The sequence below is a fragment of the Haemorhous mexicanus genome, chromosome 7 (assembly GCF_027477595.1).
Source record: "Haemorhous mexicanus isolate bHaeMex1 chromosome 7, bHaeMex1.pri, whole genome shotgun sequence".
In the NCBI taxonomy this organism is placed as follows: Eukaryota; Metazoa; Chordata; class Aves; order Passeriformes; family Fringillidae; genus Haemorhous; species Haemorhous mexicanus.
In genome coordinates, this window is record NC_082347.1 from 34,571,199 (window position 1) to 34,580,318 (window position 9,120).

Here is a 9,120-nt window from a genome sequence, read left to right on the forward strand (position 1 = left end):
CAGAATGCACTTTAGAGCAATCCAAAATGTGGAAAATAGCAAGATACCAGTGTGATCCCCCTTTAAATTATAGATTGAGAATTAGATTCTACTTCCAACCATGCAGGTGCAAATCCATTAATTTCAGAGCAGCTTCTGCAGGTTGACTTTAAAAAATATGTGAAGCAATAGTTTAGTTCTCTTTTTCTCCCTGCATATTTATTTATTTATCTGTATGTTGGAAAATCTTCCACTTCAAGTATCTGTATAAGCTTTGACACCGTTTTCAACCTTTCTGATAGACCCCAAAGAAATTCTAGGTAGTTTTTAAATGCACACCAGCAAATCCAATCTGTGCTTAACACCCCCTTCCTGCACCCTTCTGGATCGATGAAGGATAGAATTTTTTACCTTTTATAGGCACAACAGGACACACCTAAATGATGGATTGCTGGTGAAGGAAGAGCTATAAAGAAAAATTTGGACACTTCTTTGGACAGATCCTCAGCTCTAGTAAACTGAGAAAACCAGCCAGAAGTCAACACATAGCTCAAGGGGAGATCTAAGTCACATGCTCTGCATCTGAGGAGATCAATGTACAGGGTAAAAATCCATCCTGATCTGTCATTTCAGAGGTAATAAAATTGAGTTATAAAGAATTTTGAGCATTTCCTTCCAAAATTAAAAAGTGAATAGAAGGAACAAAAGACCATGAGTTCCATTTTTATAAATTTAGAGCAATTCCTGTCATCAGAATTAACCTGGTGTGGAGTTCATAGACCTTATTTTGCCAGACCTTGCCTCCATGAGTGCACAAAGGGAGTTTTCAAACAGCTTAAGGAGGTTCCTGGCCTGCAACTCCTAAGGAAACAAAACCCATGATTTTTGTATTCCCTTATGCAGTGAATACCAAACTCCTCCATCCTCAGACAGCACAGTCTGTATTTGCAAGAATTTGCAGATAGATTTAGATAAATTTGTCTGAGTAACAAAATAACATGAGGATTAAGGATTGCCTATAAAATGTGAGCTTTGGTAATAAACCAGGATGTGTGGGAGTTCTGCTCTAAGGCAGCAGTATGTCTTGAGTCAAGGAGCCTCAGTGAATAAAACCCTCTCAGCATGGTATTAAATGAAGTTCTTGCTAATTTTGGCTTGGCTTGTGATAGATGGGAATACATTAATTTTCCATAAGCAGGAAAGCCCTGTGTGTTTTCTTTTCAGTAGTAATGGGAGTGAAAATACTTTTAGAGGGCTTTGAGGAGGCAGAGGGAGAGAGCAGAGATCTGCCAGCACTTTTTCAGTTTCCCCCTCTTACCCCAGATTGCTGCTACAGCAGGCGTAGGTGATGTCCAAGGAAAAGGATGAAGTTCACAAAAATGAATGGAAAAGACCATTACAACTGTGTTGCCTTGCACAAATTATTTTTTACCCCTGAGCTTCGTCCTTCTGCTATCAATGGAAGCATTCCAGATAATGTGATTCTACAGGGAAAAAGATGTAAACATTTTGCTTTGGTATGCCAGAGATAGGCTTAATTATCTGGAGATTTGCTGGATATGTCTGCAAACCATTACAGGCTGAATTAAATCCTTTTGAAAAGCCAGGTCTCATTCCTCTTTACTGTTCTTTGCATCTAAACACCCTGATAAAACATACATATTTGTGTTTATCAGGCAAGTTCTGCAATCTCTTTGTTCCTTTTTTCTTTGGCCCTTTGTAGTCAGGGTGTGCATGTTTGATGAAGTGATATTGCCCTGCTGATGTTCCTCCAGTGGCTCAATGGGCTTCTGAAGAGTCCAACTGAAGTAATTATTTACATCCTTTTGTGTTGCAAAGAAAACCTGAATATAATGGAGAGGGTTCCTCCTCCCCAAGATAGAAACACTGATGTGACTGAGTGCTTGATGAGAAGAAATAAAAACTGAGAAGCATGAACTGTCCCAGTCCATCCCAGCCAGGCATGGATTCTGAAGCTTAATAAAACTCCCCTTTGTGTGTGGGTGCTCTGCTGGTCACAGATGAATGGAGCTTTCTGCTCCCACCTGCTCTCTGTAGGGTGGGGGTCTGTGTTATTGGAGCTGAAGAGCTCATCCAATCATTATCCATATTTTCTTCACCATTTCTGTCTGGGAAAAAGAAAGTATGACTGGCAATAACATTTCTAAAGCCTGAGGCTGAAAAAAGTGATACTCAGGCTCAAGTGAGAAATTAACCTGGTTTCTGAAGGGCTCTTTCTGGGTTGCTCCTGCTGCTGCCTTTCTCCTGCCTTTTACAAGAAGACATTTTCTTTCAGAAGAATTCTCCCAATGATGAGCATCTGCAGAACAGATTATTTATGTCAGAAACCAGGCAAGGATGAACTTGTGCCCATCTCCCCATTTAGACCCCTATTTATGTTCTAAAGAAGTTCTCAGATCAGAAGATGAGCTTTTATCTTTTTTTCTCTTTCATTACAGAAAGCAAGAATTGAATTGAAAAGAAGGTCAATATAGAGATTAAGAAGTCAGGATCAGTCTGAGAGCTCTTCCTGAAATCTGTTTACTCCTGCATTACTCTGTATATATGAAGTGGTGTTTAAATTCCGGGCTCCTGTAAAGGCTTTTTAGAGGAAACAATGGAATTTCACAGCCTTTGGAGCTTGTGCACTCCCAGATTGCTGGAACCTGACAAATTACAGAGGTGGAACCTATTCCTGGGTTTGTAGATCTGCATTTGAAGCTGCTTTTCTATCAGCCACCAGCTTGGTGGTCTGGTTCAGGCCTGTGTGCTATCCAAGAGTCAGGAGAGTGCACACTCTGCTCTGGAAAGCTGACATCAGTTAAAAGAGACTCCTTTGGTTTCTGCTGGAGAAAGCCACACTGTCAAGTAACCACAGACTGTTCAGCTCACTGTGATTTAATTCTTCTGCTAAGAAAAACAGTTTGAACCCTCTGTGTTCCTACATAATGGACACTGGCCATGCCTAATTTTTAATTTCAGCCATGTGCTATTAATTTTAGTACCATCCTAGATTTCTTGGTCTATGACTTACTGCTCTCACTGAAATGTGACATGCACAGCAAGCCAACTAAAATGTGACTGGCACAGCCAGGCTGGCTGACTCCCAGGATTTCCCTGGCCCTGCTCTGGTCTACTCCACTGCCTTCAACTTGCAGGTTTCTCTTCATATTATTTATTGCTGCTGAGGGTTAATTAAAAGGCAATTTCTGCTTAACTCTCTGAATACACAGTTAAATCTGGGAGAAACCTTCTGAGGTAAGTTAGTAAGCTTAAAAACAACATAGAGCTTTTTACATCCCTCCCCTCCCCATGTACTTTGCAAGCCAGCTTCACAACTACAATAAGTTTTTCAGCTGTATGAAACCCCAGAGAGTGAAGCCCTCACCACTGGCTGTGTTGATTAACACTTAGCTTGTGAGGAGAAGAGAGCCCTTGCAGCCAGAGCCTCTTCTGCAGAACATTTTCCATTGCTGATCTCCCCCTGCGTGCTCCTCCTGCCAATGACACACAGCCCATCATCTTTCCAAGCCATTTTACTTTGTTTTCCTCAAACAAAATGATCTAAGAGTGGCAAGGGTGTGCTTTTGCAGTAGTCTCTAGAAAGGCTTATTGCTGCCATCTGTCTCAGCTCAGCTTAACCTCCACTCATGTTCTGTAGCACTATGGTGCCATTTACTCTGTAGGTAAATACAAAGTCTTTTCACCAAGTACCCCAGGTCTAAAAGAAAGTTAGAGGAAAGTGGTTTAATCGTGGGCAAAATAAAGTAGTAATATTTTGGGGATGCAAACTTTTTTTTCGTTTCCCTTTAAAATAATTTTTTGAAGAATTGAGTTTATTCAATTTTCACTTTTGAGACATTTAGTTTTATATACAGTTCTAGCAAAGTAGGTTTTTTAAAGGGAGGAGTTTCATTTGGAAAACATCAAAATAAAAAAATGTTTCACTATTTCCAAGAGGAAACATTTCATTTGAAAACCTGTCAAAGGAAAATCTGGTTACATTTAGTAAAAAAGCCTTGGTCAGCTTTTTCAACTGGGAGGTAAAATCTAAATCTATACAAGTTACAGTCCCCCTAAAAGTCCTCTGCTCCAGAAATAGGTGCTGCCTGTCTGATACCTCAGCCACCATCCTCCTGAAGCTTTATACCTCGTGTTTTACAGCTCTCCCAGTTGTAAGCCAGAAGTAGGGACAGACTGGACCCCTGCACCCCGTGTGATTTTTCCCTTTCCCTCCCTCCTCAGCCTTTGTAAGCACTGGCACACTCAAGGCAGGTGCCTGCCCTCCCTCAGCCTCTCTCTGTGCCACCAAGGCTCAGAGGTGCAAATTCAGTGTCTCACACTCCCAGTGGGTTGTGGAGGGAGGAAATTGGGTGCCTGCAGGTCCTGGAGGAGTGATGAGGGAACAGCCATGGAGGCACAGGGCTGCTGCTCTTGCACCTTGCTGGGATGGGACCTCCTGGCAGCCCAAACCTCCCTCCTGTCCTGTGCCTCTGTAGGTAGGTGACAGGGCACTTCAGTTTTCCTGCCCTTTTCCCTTAGCTCCTCTGCTAGAAGTGCATGGTTGATAAAAATCTTCTGTAATCCAGCCAACCAGCCATTAAGAATTAATGTAAATCCAACAAAGCCTCAGAGATGAAAACAACCCTTGACCATAGGGACAGGGGGTGGCATCCAAGCTGCTGTCCTGAGAGCACAGTCCCTGGGAAATGGGAGCCTTGCTCCCTAATGGGACTGCATGGCCACCTAATGCCTTCCTGCTGGAAGCTCCCAAGGCCTCCTGCTGCTGCACTGTTGCTGGAGGGGCAGGAGAGGGGTAAATAGGTATGATGGGAAAATGTGCTCTGAGGACCAGCAACACTGCTCCTTTTCCTCTGTGGAACAATTTTTTCAGTTAAAATGAAAAGCCTAGACTTGTTTTCTTTTTTCTTTTCTTTTTAACTAGCAAGAATCTCAACGTGCAGCAGAAAGGTTCTCACCCTGATCCCCAGTGCCATCAGCCCCTTGCCATGGGGGGCTGGGGAGGCAGACACAGCATCATTCCAGTGAATTTCTCATTAAGAAGCAGATAAATGCACCAGGTCTTCTTGAAATGCAAATTATGTCTGTGGGATTCACTGACACTGGTGACAGTTTTCTCTCAGCTCAGGTTAGGTCTTCCCACTTGTTCAACTCATACTGCAAAAACACTCAAAGTGAGCTACAGTCAGCTGAAAACATCAGAGCTGAATAAATTCTTGCAAGAAAAATAAAATAAAATAAAATAAAATAAAATAAAATAAAATAAAATAAAATAAAATAAAATAAAATAAAATAAAATAAAATATAAAAGATAAAATGGATTTTAGAAGAAGAAGTAGGGTCTACTGAGGATTTGAATTCACCCATGATCCTACCATACTGCAGAACTCACCATTTGTTCACTTCTTTTCCTTTATCTGCCTCGTGTATGTAGATGGGAAGAACTCCAAGACAGAGGGGGTGTTTAAAAGCTGGGGCTGTGGTACCTGCACAGGGGACTCAAGTCTTCACTGGTCCAGCAACTCTTGTGGGGGTGACTGCAAATTAAATCAGAAAAAGTGAGAGAAAAGAGATTGGGCATTTAAGAAAGGTGAAGTGCTGGAAAGAGCAAATGGAGTTGAGTTCTAACTTTGTTAGGCTGACTAAAAAAGCCAGTATTCAGACAGAAACACAGGGAGACAAGAGGTAGCTAAGGGCTGTAGAAGTGTTGGGAATGGTGAGTTTGTTGTTCCATGCTCTTATCCTTCACAGCACTTAAAAACCTATTCTCTGAGTTGTTTATCCATGAAATAAAACATTTTGTTCAACGAACTGATCAGATCTTGGACGACATAGAAATGTGGGTGGGGTTGGGAAACCAAAGAGTGAAATGAAGGGCTGCAAAGAGGACAGTGTTTTTTTCCACAGCACCTGATTGTGTCAGCCCAGCCCCAGCCCATCCAGGCACTTGCTGCTCACTTTGCTGGAGGTAGAAGAGCAGGACCTTACCTGTTTCTGTTTGAAGTTGCTAAGTTATGAAACCACAGGTTCCACTCAGGTATGAGTGGGCTTTGCTTCCACCTCAAAAGGTGGAATGCAATGAGCCATGGAATGAAAAAGAGCCATGCAATGGTCACAAGGAGCTGCAGCTCCACAGTGGCATTGCCAGAAAAGGTAAAGGAAAAAGAAGAATTCAACTGCACCTGGCTGACACCAACAAACCTGTGCAGCTCTGCCTGAGCAGCCTTTCTGTCAGCAGATACATTTGGGTAGAGCAGTCCAGATCAAAGAATCATGGAGACCTTAGAATCACAGAATCTTGGAATTGTTCAGGTTGGAAAAGACTTTTAAGTTCATCAGTTATTCATCTCCCTGTTCATCACTAGCCCATGTCCTCCAGTGTCACTTCCACACTTCCAGGGATGCTGACTCTGCCACTTCCTTGGGGATCCTGTTTCACTGCTTAACAACCCTTTCTGTGAAGGAATTTTTCCTAATATGCAATCTAACCCTTCTCTGGCACTACTTGAGGCCATTTCTTTACTACATGGAGAAGAGACTGAGGCCCACCTTACTACAACCTCCTCCAAGGTAGCTGTAGAGAGCAATTATGGATCCCTCAATAGAAGTGCCTGTAAGCACTGAGTCACAGAGTAGCCTTTCTGCAGTTCCCATAGTTTTCTATCACATCAATTTTTATTCAAGGTGACTTATTATTCATAATAATACATGAGAAGGAAAAAAGAAAAGGGCACACTGTGAATTTTAAAACCACTAGGAATATCAGATAGGTATTTTACACTTTTCTGGAGATTTCTGGAAAAATTCAATAGTTCTCTTTCATCTGTGGCTGTAGTTGTCCTCCTAAGAGGAATCCAGGTGCCACCTCCCAAAGAAACAGCCTAAAGATAAACCTAGCCTTATACTCACAGATTTAATAACTTTCAGTCCATTACCTTTTTAGAGGATTATTACCACCATACTTAGGCTAATTTAAAACATTTTTCAAATTAAAGTCTAATCAAAGTGTCTTTGCATCTAACCAGAATACTCTCTGCAGGAAACTTGCTGTTTCAGAACCTGGAACAATGGAAAACATTTCAACTGGTACCCTTGTTTCACAATTACACTGCTCTTAGTTCTGGTGTACAGAGACTTCTCAGGAGAGTTGTAGCACTGCTCTGGTAATAAAGAGAGAAAAACCTTGTTAAAACATCTGATGGTTCTGGGAAGAGCTGCATTACATAAGTTGTTTCCTCCAGACCATTTCAGTCTCTCCATATTTTTGAATGACTAAAGAGATTTATCATGTAAGAAAGTTTCCTGATAAGCTACTCAACAAGTTATCACATTCCTTCAGCATGCTATTAGAAATGGATGGTTCACTTCTACAGTTCACTGGCATTTGCTGTTCCTGCTGAGAGATTTCTGACAGTCTTGCAATAATAAAAGCCTCGTGTGGATGTTCAGCAAGTGTAAGATAGGGAAATAGCAACTTTTAGCTGAGACAAGCTTAATAAAGTCAGTTTTTCATGTTTCAGAGCAACTGGATATCACATTACAAACTGAAGCTGGAGTCTTATCTAAAACTGGGAATGGGGCACCTTTCTGGCAAGTTCTGCAGTAAACACTCCAGTAATTCACTGGTGCTATTCTGGTCCCTTGGTGTGAGTCACCAGGCACACTGGTCATACCTCTGTACACGAGCAAAGGTGAAGCAGAACACTGAACAACTGAGTAACTGAACAAGGTGCATGGTTAAATTTAGTAAAAGATTTCATTTCACACTGTTACTCACAACAACTCCTTTACTTTGACAGCAACCTTGGGAGGCATGTCCAGAATTTTGTGTATTGAATACCTGCAGGTGGAAAACAAGCGACCACACCTGGCAGTGCTGATTCACCTCTGTGATTCTGAGCTCTCCTTTAATTAATTTAGACATGCAAGGAAGTGCCTCATCTGCATCCAGGCAAAACAAAGGTGTTTGGACACCTACTTTTTGAGATCTGTGGGAGTTACAGCATGCTAGGTAATGCACATGAATTGGCACACATTGTCCAGGACTTTGAGTGGTCTGGATCAGGATAGGTGTCAGAGGCAGGCAGGTTAGGGGTCTCTCTTCCTTGGAAGAGCCTCTGGCTGATGATTTTTGGACAACTATTATCTTCAAATTGAGTAAGAAGGTGAAGAAATTTTGACTCATATCATGACCTTTAGAATAAAAAAGAAGAGATGTGTGAGAATAAAAAAGAAGAGATTCTAACAGGATTTATGAATTAAACCTGTCTTTTAATACCTGTGTTAACCACAAGACAGTTTCCTGGGGAACTGTTACGTCTCCTGCTTTGTGTTAAACAGTTGTTGAATTTTTTCCTTGCTAACAGAACAAGGTATTGCTGTATTTCTTACAAGAGTACAAAAGGGTTTCAGTCCCCTCTTTAGGTTTATGAATCTTTGTGTGCAATATTTATTGTTGCTAAATATAGATGTGAAAAGCACCAATCCTTTTCATGGCATTTAAGATACAATGGCCCTTCAGCCTCTTCAGTTTTCATCTTGTTTCAAGTGGGGAAAAATATTCAGTGTGCTGCATGTTTTCTGCCTCTGAAAGATGTATGTATCTACAGTAACATCATAAATGCTTGATTGCCTGAAACTGTATAAATATTGTGCTTCTGCCCAATGCAAAAGTGATTACTTCATTACCCCAAGATATACAGCTGAAATAAACATGATATACAGTGAGGTTGTTCTGATTTTGGCTGGATTCTCAGTCAGTGAGACCCTTTTTACTCTGGGAAACATAAGATATCTTTTTCTGTTTGCAGAGCTAGTGATAACTTGCTCCACAGAGAACAGAAGGCTTACGTTGAACTTGATCTCAAAACAGTGCCTAATCTTGGGGCACTATCTGGAATGGTCTCTGCTGCAGCTGAGGTTCAAGTTCACGTCCCTTTGATGCTGTAAATGGAGCAAGTTGGGCTGGCTGACGCAGTATTAAATGTTCTGTGGGCTTTTAGAAGAACAAATTAACAAATTATCTGAGGGCTAGCATGCTCTGCATCACATGCTGAAAATTCAGAGGTAATGACTTTAAAAGCTGATTTGTGTTTTCTTTCATGTCCTAAAACATCATTC